We start from the raw sequence: 19,029 nt of genomic DNA on the forward strand, positions 1-19,029 counted from the left end.
TATTCTACATATTGTAGAATCAGCAATGTATTTATTTGCTTGGTTTTTATATAGCTATCAGTGCGTTTTACAGGTATAAGATGGTTCATTTAAAGTGGACTTTCCAAAGTACAGTGTGACTTTAAATGAGTGGTCTTGGAAAATTTATAAATAGTCTCGGTATTGACTCGGAAAAACATTTTCATAATCACAAAAAAGGGAATAATATATTTCATGAGTTAAGAATTTGCCTTTTTAGAAAAAGTATTAATAGCAATTAGACCAAACCTTTTTGAATATGATTTTAATTGCAATATGTTGAGTTATTTGAAAAAGAACCCAAATTAGTTTAAACAAATAAGATCTGAATTTATGGTATTCTCAGCCTAGTATTTTTTCATTGAATGTCAGGGGTATATTAAAGTGCCTATATTTATGTTTCTCTACAAAAGATTGTTCTGACAGTAAGTTTAAGTCATTTTTACAATTTATTGCTGTCTAAAAATTTCCCTTGACTTCACATTTTGTTCTGAATGTCTTGGTTTCTTTCCTCCACCTACACAGTGTTGAAGGCAAGTGAAGCAAGAGTTGCAAAGTAACAGTGAATTTGAGAACCCTGGCTTTTTATCAAAACAAAATAAACCTTTATTATAAGATTGCTTTTTATTGATACCAAAAAAAGCGCTTTTGGCAAGTGTTCAGTAAATATGTGAATAACCTACTTGATTTAGCTGGAATGAATAGGAAGCTTTGCCTTTTGTCCTTTAGATATTTGGCTCGGTAAACACAGTGATAGACCAAATACTCTGTGGTCAAAGGTAAAAACAAAACACGAAACTTATGGATCCAGATAGCAGCAATTTTATTTCTATGTCTGAGCTTTTGAAGAGGAAGAACAATATGTTAGTTATAATCTTGTTTATTTCTATAATGAAAAATAATCATATGTTATCTTACATAAAACCCAATGCTTTGACAAATGTTAATATGTAAAAATACTAATAGATGAGTTCCTTGCTGAGACTTGTAAGCTTTGGATCTATGAATGAAATTCAAAAATATATGTAGAAATTTAGACATACTATCATATACCCTACAATAAAATGCCAGTAAAGGCAGGAGGCATAATTAGGACAAATAATTAAAGATAACTATAGAAGCAAATTAAGACTTTAAAAAAACTTTTTATAGATGTCACAGTAGTTCAACTCAGTCTGTAAGTCTGGTTAAAATCTAAAATTTTAGGAAATTTTTGAGGTCCTGTTAAAAAAAAAACCCCAGAATTTTCTTCACTGGGAGAGGAAAAAAGAGAAAGAAATATTGGTGACAAGTAAAATGTATACAGTCCTTTAAATAAAAAGTACATTTGTCCATCTGATCACTTAGTTTTAAAAGCATTAGAAATGTATCGTGTGTAATGTTATTTATAAGATTATTAAATGATTAAAAATAGGAAATCTCAGAAAATTTCTAGGGGAAAAAAGTATTTTTTCTAATTTTAATAGCTCCTTTAAGACAGGAATATTTCTCATTTAATCTTTCTATCTATGACTCCTAGCACAGAACCTGACCTGTAGTAGGCACTCCATAAATGTTTACTGAACTAACCTCAATTTTAGAAATTTCAGGATAAGATGGTATTAATTTTCTGGGTTTTAAAAATTACACTCCCCTGTGTCCGTCCCCCCCCCCGCACAACACACACACACCTTTGTATCTCAGTTTTGATACAAATAGGTTCTCAGGTTTGAGTGTGAAGAAAGCTGGTTGATATTTTTCATCTACTCAGTATTAGCCTGAGCTGAAATTACTTAAAAGTGAACTCAATTTAACAGCATTCCTTCTTTTCAGGTGTCTGGAGTATAGAATATAGATTTTGTGTGTGTGTGTGAGGAAGATTGTCCCTAAGCTAACATCTGTGCCAGTCTTCCTCTAATTTGCATGTGGGACACCCCCACAGTGTGGCTTGATGAGCCGTGTATAGGTCTGAACTGGGGATCCGAACCCACAAACCCGGGGCTGCCCACCAAAGTGGAGTACAGAGACTCAACCCCTATGCCACCAGGCCGGCCCCTAGAATATAGATTTTAAATGATGTGAATCGGAGGAGTCTGTTTTTATCTGAAATGGTTGATTGAGAAAAAGTCAATAAACTAAGGTGGAGAATCAATGTGAAAAAAGGACCTTTTCCTGTCTAGTGGTCAGTCCTAACAAATGTAGTTAGAGGGAAGCTAAATTCTGACTTCTAGGCGGCAACAACATAAATTTTCCAGGTTAGTTCCAGTTTCATCTACAGTAATCCGTTGACAATAAGGAAAAAAACGATGGTTAGCAAAATTGCAGTTGTTGCAGTCAAGGTCTCATTGGAAATAGAGTTCTAGAAAAATGGTTAAAACAGCATTAAATGTATATATTTTTAACACAACAAAGTTCTAGAAGGCATCCCCTTCCAATTCAAGCCATATTCATCAGTGTTAACAACCTGACTCATTTACCATTGTTTAGGAAGGAAACGTTGCTGTGATGTCATAATCTGCTAAAGCATAGTTTGCCACCAAGTTTATATAGAATCATGCCTCTTTGAAACGTCTTCATATCAACTCTTAATGGCTTGGAATTTGGTGGGTTTTGTGCTTCCATTCTCCCTTGTGTTGTTGTTGTTTAATAAATATCAACAAAAGGGTTATGTAACAACCTGGGCTTTTGCAGATTAATATGCTTTAAGGGAATGTTTTTTCTGGTCTTGGTAGTCTATCCATTGTTGGAAAAATATGGTATAAGGAGATTTTCTCTATTGTCAAGATATAAAGGAGAATCAGTAATTGTCCTACTTTTTGTTTACACAGAACAGAATATTTTTTAAGTGAGGTTTTATATTTTGGTGTACAAATATCAAAAATCATAATTGATGAGTGATTTCTTTAGTTTCCTTTCAACTCACTCCACCCAGCTCCTCATCCCTATAGGTAAACTCATCCTTAGTCAGATTTGTCCTGATTCTCAATACTTGAAAATATGAAAACCAGGGCCGGCCCCGTGGCTGAGTGGTAAGTTTGTGTGCTCTGCTGTGGCAGCCCAGGGTTTCACCGGTTCAGATCCTGGGCGTGGACATGGTACCACTTATCAGGCCACGTTGAGGTCGCGTCCCACATGCCACAACTAGAAGGACCTGCAACTAAGATATGCAACTATGTACCGGGGGGATTTGGGGAGATAAAGCAGAAAAAAAAATATGAAAACCGTAGCCAACATCAAACATTCCTTTTGCTCAGTTTTGTCCTGGCTAGTTTTTTATTTTACACTTGGAAAATTAACTTTTATTATGAACATTTCCAAACACACGCCAGAGTAGAAAGGAGTACGACAAACCCAGCTTCGACCACTTCCATCAGTTCGCCTTATTCATTTCATCTGTCCCCTCTTTTTTTTTTATTGAGTTAATGATAGGTTACAATCTTGTGTGATTTCACTTGTGCATTAATGTTTGTCATTCGTGTTGTAGGTGCACCATTTCACCCTTTGTGCACACCCCCCACCCCACCTTTCCCCTGGTAGCCACTAGTTTAATAAGCATCCTTCAGCTTTATGTACAGTTTCTTATTTCTTTTACAAACTTGCCTTCCAGAAAAATGTGTGCAACTGATCTCACTCGAGGAGAGAGCCACATTATTGGTCATTCTTGAGCCATTCAACCTGAGAAAGAGGAAAGGTACAAACCCCTTTCTGTCTGGTGACCCCAAGGGTCTTCAGCCTTCCTTAGAGAAAGAGCCTTCTCTCTAGGAGAAATTGAACAGTAAGATTCACAAATGCTGAGGGAGCCCACAGCAGCCTTCTATATCCATCAATAGAGACGTTCATAAATAAACAGTAAAAAATTACCAAGACGTGAATTAGTAACTAGGAAAATGAACCATACTGCCTGTGTCTTTTGTGGCTTTCTTTGGTTTACATCATCCATTTTGTCTTAATGCATTTGGCATATATTCGCCTCTCCATCTTCAGATTAACTTCTGTCAGTTTAATCTGTTTGGAAAGGTACCTCTTTCTCAGAGATGATTTCCCAAGAATGCCCAAAGTGAATTTTTTTTCTTTTTTAAAGATTGGCACCTGAGCTAACGTCTGTTGCCAATATTTTTTTTCTTCTTTTTCTTCTCCTTCTGGAAGCCCCCCAGTACATAGTTGTATATTGTAGTTGTGGTCCTTCTAGTTGTGGCATTTGGGACTCTTCCTCAGCATGGCCTGATTAGTCGTGTCACGTCTGCACCCAGGATCCGAACCAGCGAAACCCTGGGACCCCAAAGTGGAGGGCTCAGACTTAACCACTAGGCCACAGAGCTGGTCCCCCAAAGTAATTTTGTGTATCTACTGCAGCCTATATTTTGGGTTAGACTATCCCAGCTTTCCGCCCAAATTTGGCAAAAACTCATTTTACCATAATGCAGTAATAAACAGAATAAAAGTTTAGATTTGACTTAATTTATTTTTATCCTAGACATTGTTGCCAGACATCTTCTGACCCTGATGTGATTGATTGATTGTCTTTTGCTGTGTAGAACAGTAGAAAGGACATGTGCTTAAAATCACATCTCAACTTTTGCCACTTAGTTTCTAAATAACCTTGAGCAAATTATTTAGCCTGATTTCCTGATCAGTCATTAGACAGTTGTAAAGACTGAGTTTAACAAATGTAAAGTTCTTGGTACTTGATAGTAGATAATGCATGTGTGTTTTCTTCCCCTTTTTGAAACCTTGCTTAAAGGCTTTTGATTAACTCCAGAGTAAAGTTCAGTCTCTTTACCCTGACTCTTAAGGCCCACTATCTCTACTTCTTTATCTTTCAACTGCATCTCATTCAGTTATTAAACATTTGTTCAGTGCTTGCTGATAGTGTCTGAGCTTGTAGAGACGTGGTCCTTGATATCCACAGACTCGCTGTTTATTGGTCTCCTAACCAAACCTTTCACTCCAGGGAACCTGCTAACTCACCCTTTCTTGAGCACACAGTATGGTTTTCTCCCCTTGCCTTTTTTTAATCTTGATGTGTGGTGTTTCTTCCACCTGAAATGCCTTGTCTCCGCTTGGCAAATCTAGTCTGTCTCCCAAGGTCCAACTCAAATACACCTGCTTCTGTGAAACTTTCCTCGGATCCTCTTCCACCAACATGGTGGTAACACTTTACTTTGACGTCTTATAGTATATGGTCTTTTGCTATAAAATGGTACCTGTCCTATACTGATTTGGGTTGGACTAATTGATTTATTCCCTTTTTTCATAACTGTAAGTTGAGTGGTAGTGTAGGGAATCATACCTTTGCGTTAGTTTGAATACTCCCAAAGCTTCTGGCATTGAGCGAGTGCTCAGTGGTATTTGTTTGATTGGTAATTGCATTATTAGTGACACTAGGTGCACAAAAGTAAAAGTAGAGAGATCACAGCCCTCAGTTTGAAAACTGCTCAAACATCTAAGTTAATTAAACTGCAGAGAAGCCCACATTGCTATTGTTAGTAGAAAAATCATTAATAAGCATTTAATAGAAAGCACTAGTCTAGAATATTGGAAGAAGAGTGGCTCTTTATAATCCTGTTGTTGAGAGATACTATCATCTGGTAACCTAGAAACACCAGTTTTTTAAACTATTTTTAGCTATTTAACCAGACAGGACTATAAGATAATATTTCTAGCTAATGTTTCCCTTTATAATAACTGGTAAACAGAAGTAAAGTGTTTTCCTGAGTTGTGTGAGCCATACTAGTGAATTATGGAACATGAGGAGAGGGACATGGGAATACCTGATTTATAGCCTGTTGGTCAGAAGTAAGAGCAGCCTGGGACTTTCAACTGGCATCTGAAGTGGGGCAACCTTGTGGGACTGAGCCCTTTAACTTGTGGGATCTAAGCTAACTCCAGGTAGGTAGTGTCAGAATTGAATTGTTGGACAACGAGATGGCGTCAGAGAATTGATGAATTGGTTGTTGTTAGAAGAAGACACCCCTCAGTTGCATTCATTGAAGGTGATATAAGATGTCAGCAAAACATAGACCAAAGAACCCAGGTCTGCAATTAAAACTAGATTGAAACAGAATATGAGATTATGAAATTCGCAGGCTTGGAATTTCTAATTTCTGGTACAAAAAGCAGTTGGTTTGGGAAGGTCTTCAGCTCTGTTTGTGAAAACATGTATCTTGTAGAGTGTTCAAATGATTATTTCCCTCAGTTTCTCTGGTTCAAGAAGAAGTAGGAGTTACAATATCTAGAATTTTTAAACTTATGCAAGTTCTAAAGTTGCGTAAGTTCTGATCTTTTGTTCTTCAGAGGATCAGTATTTGAATTCCAGTTGGATGCCAGCATCCAGTGATCTTGAGTCTATGGCAGGTTTTTTTTTTTAAGGTGGTAATGCTTTGTTATGTAGTATAACAGCTTTGTTAAGCTTTAGTTTATACACCTTAGTGTACCCACTTAAAGTGGACACTTAGTGGTTTTTAGTATAGTCAGAGTTGGGCAACCATCATCACAATCAGTTTTAGAACATTTTCATCACCTGAAAAAGAAGCCCCATAGCCTTTAGCCATCACCCGCCCCTCAATCCCCTGTTCCCCACCCTGCACCCCAACCCTAGGCAACTACTAATCTTACTTTCTGTCCCTGAATTTGCAAAATTTTGGACATTTCGTATAAATGGAATCATACAGTATGTAGTCTTTTGTGACTGGCTTCTTTTACTTAGCATAATGTTTTCAAAGTTTATCCATGTCGTAGCATCTATAAGTACTTTATTCCTTGTTATTGCCAATTAATATTCCATTATATTAGATATACCACATTTTGGTCATCCATACTTCAGTTGATAGACATCTGGGTTGTTTCCACTTTTTGGCTATTATGAATACAATGCTACTGTGAACATTCATGCATAAGTCTTTGTGTGGACATATATTTTCATTTCTCTTGGATATATACCTAGGAGCGGAATTCCTGGGTCATATGATAACTTTATGTTTAATCTTTTGAGGAACCACCAGACTGTTTTCCAAAGTAACTGCACCGTTTTACTTTCTGCCAGCAGTGATTGAGGATTGCAGCTCTTCCACATTTTTGCCAGTACTTGTCATTATCTGTCTGTTTGATTATTCCTATCCTATACACTATCCTAGTGGATGTGAAGTGGTATCTTGTGGTTTTTGATTTACATTTTCTTAATGGCTAATGATGTTGAACATTTTTTCATGTACATCATTGCATTTGTATATCTTCTTTGGAGAAATGTCTATTCAGATCCTTTACCATTTTTTAATTGAGTTATTTATATTTTTACTGTTTAATTGCAAGAGTTCTTTATATATCTTATCTAGATATAGATATATCTACATCAGATATGTGATATGCAAATTTTTTTCCCATTCTCTGGGTTATCTATGGCAGTACTTTTGACATTTAGATTTCTTTGATTTGTTTAAGGAGATTTCCAGGTTTGCAAGGCCCACAAAGTGGGAGTGTGATCAGCTAATTCGAGGAGGCATGGTTCATCTGGTGAACAAAAAGAAACAAATCTCCTTAGTATGTCTATCATCAAACTTCTTTTGTCTAATTTTCAGCTTTCTCTTTATGGTATAAAATTATGACTACACACAGGAATGAACAGAGCTCAAGGTATAATACTTGGCCATCTCATGTGGTAATACTCACACAGTACAAGGTATGAGTTCCTTGTTGGCTGACTACTGTGTTCTTTAGTGCTTGTGGTATTGCCTCCAAAACTAATGAAACAAACTCTAACATAGAAGTCAAAAAATCTGTTAGTTAGCTCCACTCCTTAGCCCTATGACTTCACCAAATAACTTACCCTCTCTGGAAATAGATTTTTCTCATCCATAAAATGAGTGAATTGAAAGGAAAATTGAGCAAGTTAAGTAGGATATTCTTTAAGGTTCTTTCCAGCTTTAAAATAAGATTATATGCTACAGTAATACCAGCAACTTTTTTCTTCTTCCTTCCCCAACAAAGAAGAATTATGCCTTGTTGAAAAATCATAGGCTCCAATGTACCTTTTCCTCAAAAGGATTGGAGTTACATGGATTTGGCAAGTAAAAAATTGGGCATATGTAAATATTCAGTAAAGACTTATTATCAAATAGCCAAAGCCATCCCTGTGAATTTCCTTATGGATTAGAGGAACATGACCTAAGCGTCACCAGTGACGTGGAACTAAAGAACGGAAATAATTTACACACCTGCTGTGGGTGTGGCTAGAGACTGAGGAATGAGTCCTTGATTGCATCCTTGGAAGTATTCAGAGATCATTATAGAAGAAGCTCTCAGAGATCAGTTGTGTCCAAAGGTGAAATCAAAACCTAGACTACGACTAATAAGAAGAAAAATAGGGCGATAAGAAAAGAAACATCTGAAAAGGCCTAGAAATTGTGAGGTAAGTATACTTTGTTTTGTTTAGTTTTTTTCTGGAATGATAGTTAAAAATTTTCAAGATAATGAAACTTTATCATTGGTCCCTGAACTCAACTGAGATCATTGCCTATATAAGTTCAGACACAGTAGATGAAGACAAGGAAGTTTAAGACACCTCTAAGCCCAGCCAGATATGGAAGAAGAGTTAATTAGGGGAAAGGTCATTGAGATTCAGGTCCATTTGCCAAAGTTTGGTTACTTTGATTCCCACCAGCCAAGAAAACTTCTTAAAATTTTGTTTTTCTCTTTGACTGGTCTCCGTGGTGTTATTAATTAGACATTATTGTAAATAAAGCACATGTACAAAGCAAAAAGAAAGTTAAAAAAACAAGTATTCAGAATTCAGACTGGGAAAGAAAAGCTTAGAAGTTTAATTCTAGCTCTTCTCTCCCTTATGAATATGGGTCTTTGTCACATTATAAAAATAGCTGGTAAATCTCAGAAAATATGAAGATTTTTGTCTTTAATGTCTTCTTAGAGCTCTTTAAGAAAAATATATTCCCTTAGGAGGTTATTGTTACAAACACAGAGCGTGAAATACACAGAACTTGAGATTACTTGGTGTAAACAGAGCTTGAAATTCTTATACTCTTAATGCTCTATTTTAAATCATTAAGGTAATTCATGGTGATAGCATATGAGCCATTGATATCTTGCATAGCACTTGAGCAAAAAATACACTTCCAGAATTAAGAGAGTCAGTATGTTGATCTAAAGAATAGCAAGTCCTCAGGTTTTGTTGTGGAGTCAAGTTTAAAGCATAGTCAGTCACAGCTACGTTCTGTTCAACATGAGTGTTGGCCCTGTCATGTCCGGCTTCTTGAGCAATTTCATCAGCCTAGAATCACATGACAAGGCAGGATCACTAAAGAGCCAAATCTTAGAGTATGCCCAGATCATTTTTACAGATATGTTTCCTGGACTGTACGTGTATATACACTGGACAAAAGCAAGGTACCTGAGCCCATTTACTTCACAGTAAACTAAGTGGGCCTGCTGCCAGCAGAATGAGCAAAAGGCACGTTATGCAGATTTACAGAAGAACCTCTTCTCGGGATGTGACACAGCTATGGAATGGTGGGAAGCAACAGAAGTAAACTTGCAGCTGTCTGATAGAGGGGGGTTCATTTTGTGCCAGTGCATTAGGTGACAGGGTATCATTAGACTTAGGGCCACTAAAAGTATTTTTATGTAAGAGGATATCGGCCCCCAGATTCAAGTTGAACAACAATTTAATGGGTGAAGAGTATGAATGGTTTGTATATGTAGCTTATTGAAAAGGTGTGACCGAGCATTTACTCTTGTAACTTAATTTAGCATGCTTAAAAAAAATCTTAAATGTAATTAAGCACAAAGCAAGTTCACCTTTGGCTGTGTAGAGGCGTAGACTAGTCCCATGCACAACCCTTCACCAGACGAAAACATTTCTTTTTCAAGAAGAGGTATGGGGGAATTTGAAGTAGCAGGCAGTAACCTCTCAAATGAAGCTTACAAGTAGGACAGTCTAAGAACAGCTGAAGTCAGTAAGCAGGGTGCCTTCAGTAGCTGTTTGATGAAGCTTGTACAGTCCCAACTCACCTCTGGGTCTTGTGATCATTTCCCCATTCATGAGCACCAGGTGAACCTAATTTATTTTATTTTAAAGTATAAAGCTGGAAATAAGCAAGCATGATCAATTGAAAATGTGATTGAATATTCACCTGTTCTTATTATGCCTGGGATAATGCAGTGTTTTATATAACAAGATCAAAAAACTGATTCATTTGATAGTGCTAAAAGAGCACTCTTTCTTTACATATGAATTGTATTGATTCTGCTTTTTTAAATGGAGTGTTTCTTAACAGATTGAGAATTATACTACTCTGTTAAAATAGGCTATTGCACTATCATGAAAAGGTAGTTCAGTATCTGTTATACTTCTGACATTTATAGAGCATTTTTATAGTTAATTCAGTCAGCGTTTTAAGAAATAGAATACTCCCTTTTGAAGTACCTTATTCCATAACTTGAAATTAAGCCTGTGTTAAAAACTGTTCTGTGCTTCCCTCTTACTTCCGTTTCTTCCCTTTTGGGCCACAGACTTCTTCAGGGAGGAGGTAAGGGAGAAGTGAATTCTCACTTCAGCCAATAGAATCTAGAATTATATAGTGTTTACCTATTTTGCATAACACGGGCCCACCCACACACATTATGAGGTGCTTAAGTGAAAGAACACTGAGCAGCTATTCAGTGTGTGATTCCAAGTGTAATTAGAAGATGCTTTAATACTATCTGGATTTTATCCTCTGGTGAGAAGATTGTTTATCTAGCTTGTATGATAGCGATGGAATAAAGAGGTAGGTGTTCTGTGGCTTGATTTTAAGTGTCACATTGTCAGTGCTTCAGGTTAAAGGTAGGGTTCTAAAAGGGATGATTTCAATTAAAATTAATCAGATTGTTTATATTTAATTTTTTCACATTGAGCTTTAGAAGTGTGTTATGTATGAATTACATTTCCTTCCATCTTAGGGAAAGAGTTGAATAAATCTCAAGCTCCAAGGCTTTTATGTTTTTAGGGAGGCTTTACACTGGTAATCTCACCTCCCATTAGGCCTAAAGCATAAGAAAAATAACTGCTGGTGTTTATTGCCTCTTGACTATTGGTCAACAGAAAACTGAAAACTCTTTATTTGTAGTATTTTTCCAGTCCAAGCTACAATATTTAGTTTTTTACATGCTTTAGAACTTAATGTTGTCCTTTGTTTTCTTTTGAATGATGAAATTTGAGAATTATATTGCTCTCTGAAGGAAATCGTTTGGTAGCCAGAATGATGATGCTGTCATTGTACTTTGGTTAGCTGTTGACAGTGTATTCTGAATCTAGTTTTTTGACCATAAATTATCTCCTGAGGTGCTCTCAAAGAGATCTAGGCCTTTGAGATAACTACAGTTTACTGTTTAAACATTTTCACAAGGTAGGGAAATATTATAAAGAATTTTTTTTTAATATTGAGAGTCTTGCTTTATAAGGATTTTAAGTAATGTTCTTCCTCAGTTATGATGGGAAAGGATTAATAATTGTAGATCTGATAATTGATGGGGGGAGATTTTTCTGCTAAAAATCAACAGTCAAGTTCCCAGCAGTGTGCTTTTCTGAAGCATTTTTTCATTGAAAGAAAAGTCATAATTAAGATTTTTTTCTTTTTATAGGAAATTCATGAAAAACTGAATCTGTTTGCTAGGATACTGCCCACTAATGTGTGTTCATTTTTTATCACATTTTCTAATCTATTTGTGAGGAGGAAGTATTCAGTCTCTCGTGTATATATAACATGGAAGTTAAGTCAGTGACAAGAGAAAAGTTGCAGATTAGGAGGAAAAATTTATAATAATACTTAATTGGGGTATTTGTAATGTGATAATATGCCAATAATCAGAGTGGAGAGAGGAAATTTGTACAAACAACCCAGCTATATGTATGTATCGTTTTCCTAATGAGAAGAGTTAAATAGAAATAACATACTGAGTGATTTAAAATATTCACTCTGCTAAAAAATAGATGTTCTTAACTTCCCACACATAATGTCTCTAAATTACTGCTACAAAAATTTATGAGGAAAACATTATGATTTGGTCAAAGAAAGATTAGCTGCTACTTTTGAGAACTTTCCATGAACCAAAGAGAAAACTAAAACTCATAAGATGAAACATTTGTTCATTAGTGAGATTAGTAATAGTTGTCATCTTTTAATAAGGTTTTTCTCTTTATGTAGGTAACTTTACTGTTACGAACAGTATTGGAGATTCATTTGTAATTTGAATTTTCAACTACATTTTTCTTTTCTCATTCCTTTTTAATAGAGCTCATAATGGAATTGTGAAACTATAAAAGAATTAAAGTTAACTTCTGAGTAAGAGCAGGGAATACATACATGAAATCTTATTTGATTTAGATGTATTGTTTATTTCCCCTATTGAGAATCAAACATATATAGCATTCAACCTTGAAATTAATTGCAGTGATTTTTGAGGCCTTTGATTATATTTCAGGTCCTGTTATATTACAAGCAGTGGAAAACTAGAACTTTCTACATGGTACCAAAGTTATCTGCAAAGAACAGATTATAAACATTTGTTTACTGAGAAATGAAGATGAATCTCTGAGAAAACAGTTAAGCCTTAAGTGATGGGGCAGCATCACCATAAATTAACCAAGTATTATTAAGACCTACTTTGTATGTCTAAGTACATATCACGTATTTAAGAAATACTTGATTTTTTTTTAACATTAGGTTAGATCCCTAAAAATCACTGGTTTAACTCTCACAGTTTGAATAATTTCAAGAGACTCAAAGTCTATGACTTGTATATCTAGTGAGTGAACCAAGTAGATGGCCCAACATCCAAATCTCAGTGCAGCTTTGTTGTTCTCATTCAGTCCTGGTGACACATCCTAAGAGGTGTGGAAAATATTGTCACTGTTTTATAGCATGAGAAAATCATGTCCTACAGAACAGGTTTTGTAGATCGAGAATTCGTGAAGGACCCGGGTATAGCCCTCATGACTGTCAAGGGCCAGAGTACTCAGGGTTGGCCCTAGGCACAGTCGTAGCTTCATCCTTTACAAGTGTTTCTTCTAGTTTGAAGAAAACATTATCATAATGAAATAATTAGTGAATAATTCAAGAAAGTATTTGACTTTCTCACTTTTCAGGATTCTTTTTTAAGGAAATGTATCAAAATTACCCAGGGCTACTTCTTCCTAACTCTTCTTCCTCTCAGCTCTCTTTTCTGTTCCCTTTCGTAAAGTCTTTAAGACCAGAATTCATGTGTGTAGGTAAACAGAACTCAAATAAATTCAAATACTGTTAAAGATTTCAGTGTACAGGGTTAATTCAAAAGCTGTGATATAATTGTATATACAGAGTATTTTCCAATAAAACCACCTAGACCTTCGATAGTAAAATTGCCCTCATACATCATAACTTTTTTTTGCCTTCTTTTAAAGAAAGACTCATGAGGAATGGTTCTGCCAAATTCTGGTCAGTGTGTAGATGGATCACTTTGGTTTAGGTATCGCTTAGTCCAATGAGTGGCCACACTTGTGTAGTAACAACTTTGCTAACCAAGGGAGCTGTGGGTGGGCAGTTTCGCGTCAGAGAAAGAGCATGAGACCTGGCAGGCACTGTGATTCAACAGGACCAGCACATCTTGGAAATCCTGCACCTATAGGTTGTGAGAAGGCTGAGAGAAGGCAAACTTTGAATCTTGAGTTCATTTTTTTTTTTTTCTTAAAGATTTTATTTTTTCCTTTTTCTCCTCAAAGCCCCCGGTACACAGTTGTATGTTCGTTGTGGGTCCTTCTAGTTGTGGCATGTGGGACGCTGCCTCAGCGTGGTTTGATGAGCAGTGCCATGTCCGCGCCCAGGATTCAAACCAACGAAACACTGGGCCGCCTGCAGCGGAGCGCGCGAACTTAACCACTCGGCCATGGGGCCAGCCCCTTGAGTTCATTTTTTAATACCTTTTATTAAATTTAAAGAGCTGTTTTGTTTGTTTTCTATTTTTATTCTTTTTTTCACTTTTTATTTTGAAATAATTTTAGCCTTACAGAAAAATTGGAAAAATAATGCAACGAGTTTGCATAAACCCTTTACTCAGCCTCCTATACTGTTAACAGTTTATATAACCAGTGTATATTTGTCAAAACCAGGAAATTAAGGGCTGACCTGGTGGCATGGCAGTTAAGTTCGTACATTCTACTTTGGTGGCCTGGGGTTCAGCAGTTCAGATCCCAGGTGCGGACCTACTCCCTGCTTGTCAAGCCATGCTGTGGCAGGTGTCCCACATGTGAAGTAGAGGAAGATGGGCACGGATGTTAGCGCAGGGCCAGTCTTCCTCAGCAAAAAGAGGAGGATTGGCCGCAGATGTTACCTCAGGGCTAATCTTCCTCAAGAAAAAAAAAAAAAAACAGGAAATTAACATTAGTACAATACTACAGTATTAATTAAACTAGACCATACTCAAATTTAACCAGTTTTTCATGAATGACCTTTTTCTGTTCCAGGATCCAATTCATGATTCTATATGCCAGGTAGTTGTTACATCTCCTTAACCTCCACCAATCTGGGAGTTTCTTGGCTTTTCCCTGTCTTTCACAACCCTCGACACTTTTAATGAGTACTGATAGTTATTTTGTATAATGTCTGTCACTTTGGGTTGGTCTGATGTTTTCTCATGATTAGATTGAGGTTAAACATTTTTTGGCAACATACTACAGAAATGATGTGTCCTCAGTGTATCATAATCAGGGATACATGATATCAAATTGTCTTATTAAAGATCATGTTAGCCTCAGTCACTTGGTTAAGATCTGCCAGGTTTCTCCCACTGTGAAGTCACTATTTTCCTGTATATGATTAATAAATATCTTGGGGGAGATACTTTGAGACTGTTGTTCTTGCCTTTTTTTAAGTGCATGTAACTTGGTCAGTGTTTTAATAAAAATAAAGACGAGAAAACTCAGATTATTCTATTTCCAGGAGTAATTTAACTGTTCAGAATAATCATTATACAATACTTTTTTTGGAAGGGCCCATACACTGCGTATGGTTTACTTGCAGAACATAAAAAGGTGACCATGGACTTAGTCTTCCATTTTTTAATTTCTTAGATTGGTACTATAGATTTTAAGTAGTTGGGAAAAAATCTATTTTATTTGTTTTTTCCAAGTATAAATTTTATCCAAGGGACTTCTAAACTCAGCTTTAAACAATTGACTGAATTACTGAGAAAATTTAAATGGATAGTCAGTATTATAGAAGTTTATTCCCATGTTAGGGCAGTAGCATTTATGTAAACTCTCACTTTTTAATACTTTATTAAAGGAAAAGAGTTGGGGGATTTTCTTGTTTGTTGTTTAATTTAGTTTCCCATTGTAGTTCTCTCCACCCCACCCTCCGTGTACTTTTTTTTAAACTCAGCAGTTCCAGAGTACTGGCTACAGTTTGAGTTGTAAGGTTAATTTTCTTACCTATAAAATGAGGGTTATAATAGTTCCTACATCATGAGGGTGTTCTGGGGATCAAATCAGTTAATACATGTAAAGTGCTTAGAACAGTGCTTGGCACAGAGACAGAACCTAGTAAATGTCAGCCACTATGGAAAAAGCATAGCCTAAGCATGAGCTGACTGCCATTGTTGGATGCTGACTTTAGAAAATGATAGAATTTCCCATGAATATACTTCTATCCGATGTTTTTGTTCCAAAGAGCTATGTAATCCCACTGAATTTGCTGCTTCCTGCAGAATTTTGTTCGGGACTTCAGTGGTTAAACCTAGGGAATTTCTAGTCTTGCTTTCTGAGAAGCGTATTATCATTTTAGGAACTTTGGTAATCTAAGAGTTGAATACAGGCCAAGCATGGGCAGGGACAGTAAGAATGTTGGACTCCTGAGTTGTGTCTTTCAAAAGACATTTTCTAGATGTGGGGAATTAAGTGATCATTCTGGGGGTGGTGACGAGGTTGTATTTAAACCCCATTCCCCAGCCAGGAATACTGCCCTGCAGTTTCTTCTCGGCTGTCACTTTTCAGGGAGTACGTGAAGCCTTCTGTCGCTAGGCTGTCTGGATGCACCTCTGATACATGGTTTTCTTCCTGATGGTACCAGCAGTTTGCTTTAGTGTGACACCCTGCTTTTTCCCTTGGGTTCCTTTCTCCTCTCCCCATTTTTTAAACAAGATGCAAAGCCCACTTCGTTTACTGAAGTTTTTATTGTTGGTCACTACCAGGAAACAGGGTTGACAAACACAGTGAGCACTGAGGAAGTGGCAAAGGTTCAAATAATTTCAAAAGGCACTAGTCATAGTTGCATAGTTGTCGCTAGTCTGTGCTGGAGTGTAACTTGTTGAGAATTTATTTTACACAGGTATACTTTTTGGTCTCTCCTAAATAATCCCATAATAGTGTCTTATTCTTATTTAGGAATCAGCACCACCCAGCCTTGTCTGAGGTATGATCAGTGGTATCAGAAAACCTGGACTACTTAACTTCCAGGAGCCTCAGTTTCCCCATTTATAAAAAGGAGATAAATGTTTATACTTGATATAGTTCTGATGGAAATGAAATGAGTTAATGTATGTTGAATTAATATGTGGATTTCAGTTCTAGCTCTGCCAGATATTACCCTTTGGCCTTGAACCAGTCACTGGCCTTTCTTACTGACACACTCAGTTCCCTTATCTGGAAAATGGAGTTAATAAGATTTTTTCCTACCTGATTCACAGGACTTTTGTGAGGGTCAAATAATCTTATGTGAAAGCACTTTGCTGATTAACATTCTATGCAAGCATAAAATAGACCTTGATCCAAGGTTGATTCAAATTGACACCCCTTTTGATTTAAAAGGATTCCCTCATTCTCTCCAAAGCACTCTTTTAATTTTTCTAGGTATGGGTCCCCTCGGTCCAGAAGATATTTCCTTATCTGGCCTCTACAGATTAGCCTTTCTCTAAACATCAGGCTGCCCAGCACTGGCCTTGTAGCTGCTTCTATGGGCACCCCAGCTCCAGTCTCTTTCCTTCAACTGCTTGAGAGAGGTTGCTACAATATTAAAATATTTTAAATGCACAGAAAGATTAATAATTAATCACCATCAAGGTAAGATGATAGTTCTCCCATTCTCACTCCCAGCCATTGTCTTCACTAACGCAAGGCTTAGTAATAATAACCCTTTAAGACATCAGTATGATGATGTTAGTAAGCAAACATTTATTAAATACCTTACTATGTGCCAAGTACTGTGCCAAAATAGGGGAAATTCTCCTCCTAAAAACAAATTGTCATCCCCAATTTGAGATTAGAGCAATGGTTCTCATGGGGTGAGGATGGGAAGGATGTTGGGTTACAGGGTGGAAAGGTGAGACATTTTTTATCATAACTAGAGGTGCTACTGGCATCTGGAGAGTGTAAAGGCCAAGGGTGTTGCTGAACCTCCATGCCGTGGCCAGCCTCCCCACAATGTGAAAGTGTCAGTGGTACCAAGGTTGAGAAACCCTAGTGTAGAGGAACAAATGGTCCATGGGAAAGATGTTCATTGCTTTCCTATCAGGATGAAATATTTTATCCCTGTGGGCGGTGGAAGATCATGTCATTTGGCTCCCCTAAAGGAGAGGCTGGGAGTTTGCCCAGGGGATGCCCTGTATCTTGGGAAGGGAAACATGGACTTCACTTCCTGCACTGCTGTATTTGAAGAAGCTAAAAGACACTGACAGAAAGTAGTGACCTGATATTCCTACTGCTGCACCATTGTTTCTCCTATCCCTTCTCTCCTTTCATGGAAAAATGCTGCTTATTAATCCTGCTCATTATGAAAGAAGGAAGAAGGTGATTAAATTTCGCTGTCATCAGGAAACTGCTCCCTTCAATCATCACCTACTTGGTTTCATAAAATGGCTCCACCACAAATATACCAAAACAGTTTTTTCTGTTTGAGTCACCCTTTTGAAATCAACCACAGGGGAGCTCTAGTGTAGATGGAAATCTGTTTTATCAGAGATAATATATGCAATCCACATTATATTTTTCACCATAAAGAAGCATTATAACATTTTCATGTTTTAAAACATTTTCCTTTCTTTTCCTCAGCACCCCTTTGTGCCTACTTGCCCACCAAAATAAGAATGTTCAAAAGATTAAGTAAACATCTAGGTAGATCTTTCATGTCCCTCGCTTAGTATTTATGTTGCTTCTTTTCATTTTTCAGGCCAGGAATTTTGCACTTGTGTTTAGTAGGTAGTAAGCAAAAGGCTGTGTGAGTGTAAATAATAAAAGAAAAAATGTGTTATGTTGGGGGAGCAATTTGGACAAAGATTGATTTCCCAGTTTTCCTTCTTTAGGTGAAACTGACAATTGTGTATTATAGAAAATCCTTTGGGAAGACTTGATATGAAAACAATTGTACTTCATTGTCTTTTAAAGAATAAATGATTAGAATGTTGTGCCAGTCAAATTAATGAGACTAGTTCTAAGAAATACATATTTTATGGCTAATTTTTAATGTTTTCCCAGCCCACACAGAAAATACTACTATTCTAGAATATATATATATTTTTTAATTTGTATAACTTGGGAAGGTCCCTGCTGATGAGAACAACATGCATAATTTTTAAGGATCAAGCATAGCTTCAAAATAATCGATATTATAGAACACAGCTTTATTATCTTAGCAAGATTTTCTCTATAATTAATGGTACTGTTTCATGTTCTTTGCTGAATCACATTGGGATAGGATCAGACTGGCTAGCTTAATTGAATGCCAACAGGTGGGGCCAGTAATTGAGGCATTCGAATATACTTTAGGTACATACCCATTTCACGTTCTCAAGTGCATGACTTCAGGAATTGATTTTGAAGAATTCTGTATCTTATTCAGATTTTAAAATATAGAGAAGGGAGAGAGAAAGTGAGCATGAGAGCACTTTCTAGATAGTGAACTTTTGTTAAAGAATCTTGAGAACACATAAAGATTCCAGCAATCACCTGTCGACATGTATTAGAATTGCAGTGAAAGCTTCCAGGAGCAGCAGCTGTCGTGGCACATTTTATTCATT

At 36.6% G+C, this 19,029-nt stretch overlaps 1 protein-coding gene and 1 long non-coding RNA gene across 3 annotated transcripts in view; one reads left to right on the forward strand and one right to left on the reverse strand.

Moving 5' to 3' along the window:
* Positions 1–19,029, forward strand: part of PELI1 (pellino E3 ubiquitin protein ligase 1) — a 55,706-nt gene that overhangs the window by 18,423 nt on the left and 18,254 nt on the right. The window contains exon 1 of one of the 2 annotated variants that reach the window (XM_001493946.7): positions 10,621–10,775. The exons of the other annotated variant lie outside the window; for it this stretch is intronic. The gene's annotated coding sequence lies outside the window, so the exon portion shown is untranslated. Of the gene's footprint in view, positions 1–10,620; positions 10,776–19,029 lie in introns of those variants that run through there. 2 annotated transcript variants of the gene reach the window in all.
* LOC138917680 (uncharacterized) lies at positions 7,263–10,564 on the reverse strand. Its single transcript, XR_011426034.1, has 3 exons — positions 10,433–10,564; positions 8,208–8,338; positions 7,263–7,503 (listed from the first exon to the last, which is right to left on the reverse strand). It is a non-coding gene; the product is annotated as an uncharacterized lncRNA (long non-coding RNA).

This window comes from Equus caballus, chromosome 15 (genome assembly GCF_041296265.1).
Source record: "Equus caballus isolate H_3958 breed thoroughbred chromosome 15, TB-T2T, whole genome shotgun sequence".
Taxonomy (NCBI): Eukaryota; Metazoa; Chordata; class Mammalia; order Perissodactyla; family Equidae; genus Equus; species Equus caballus.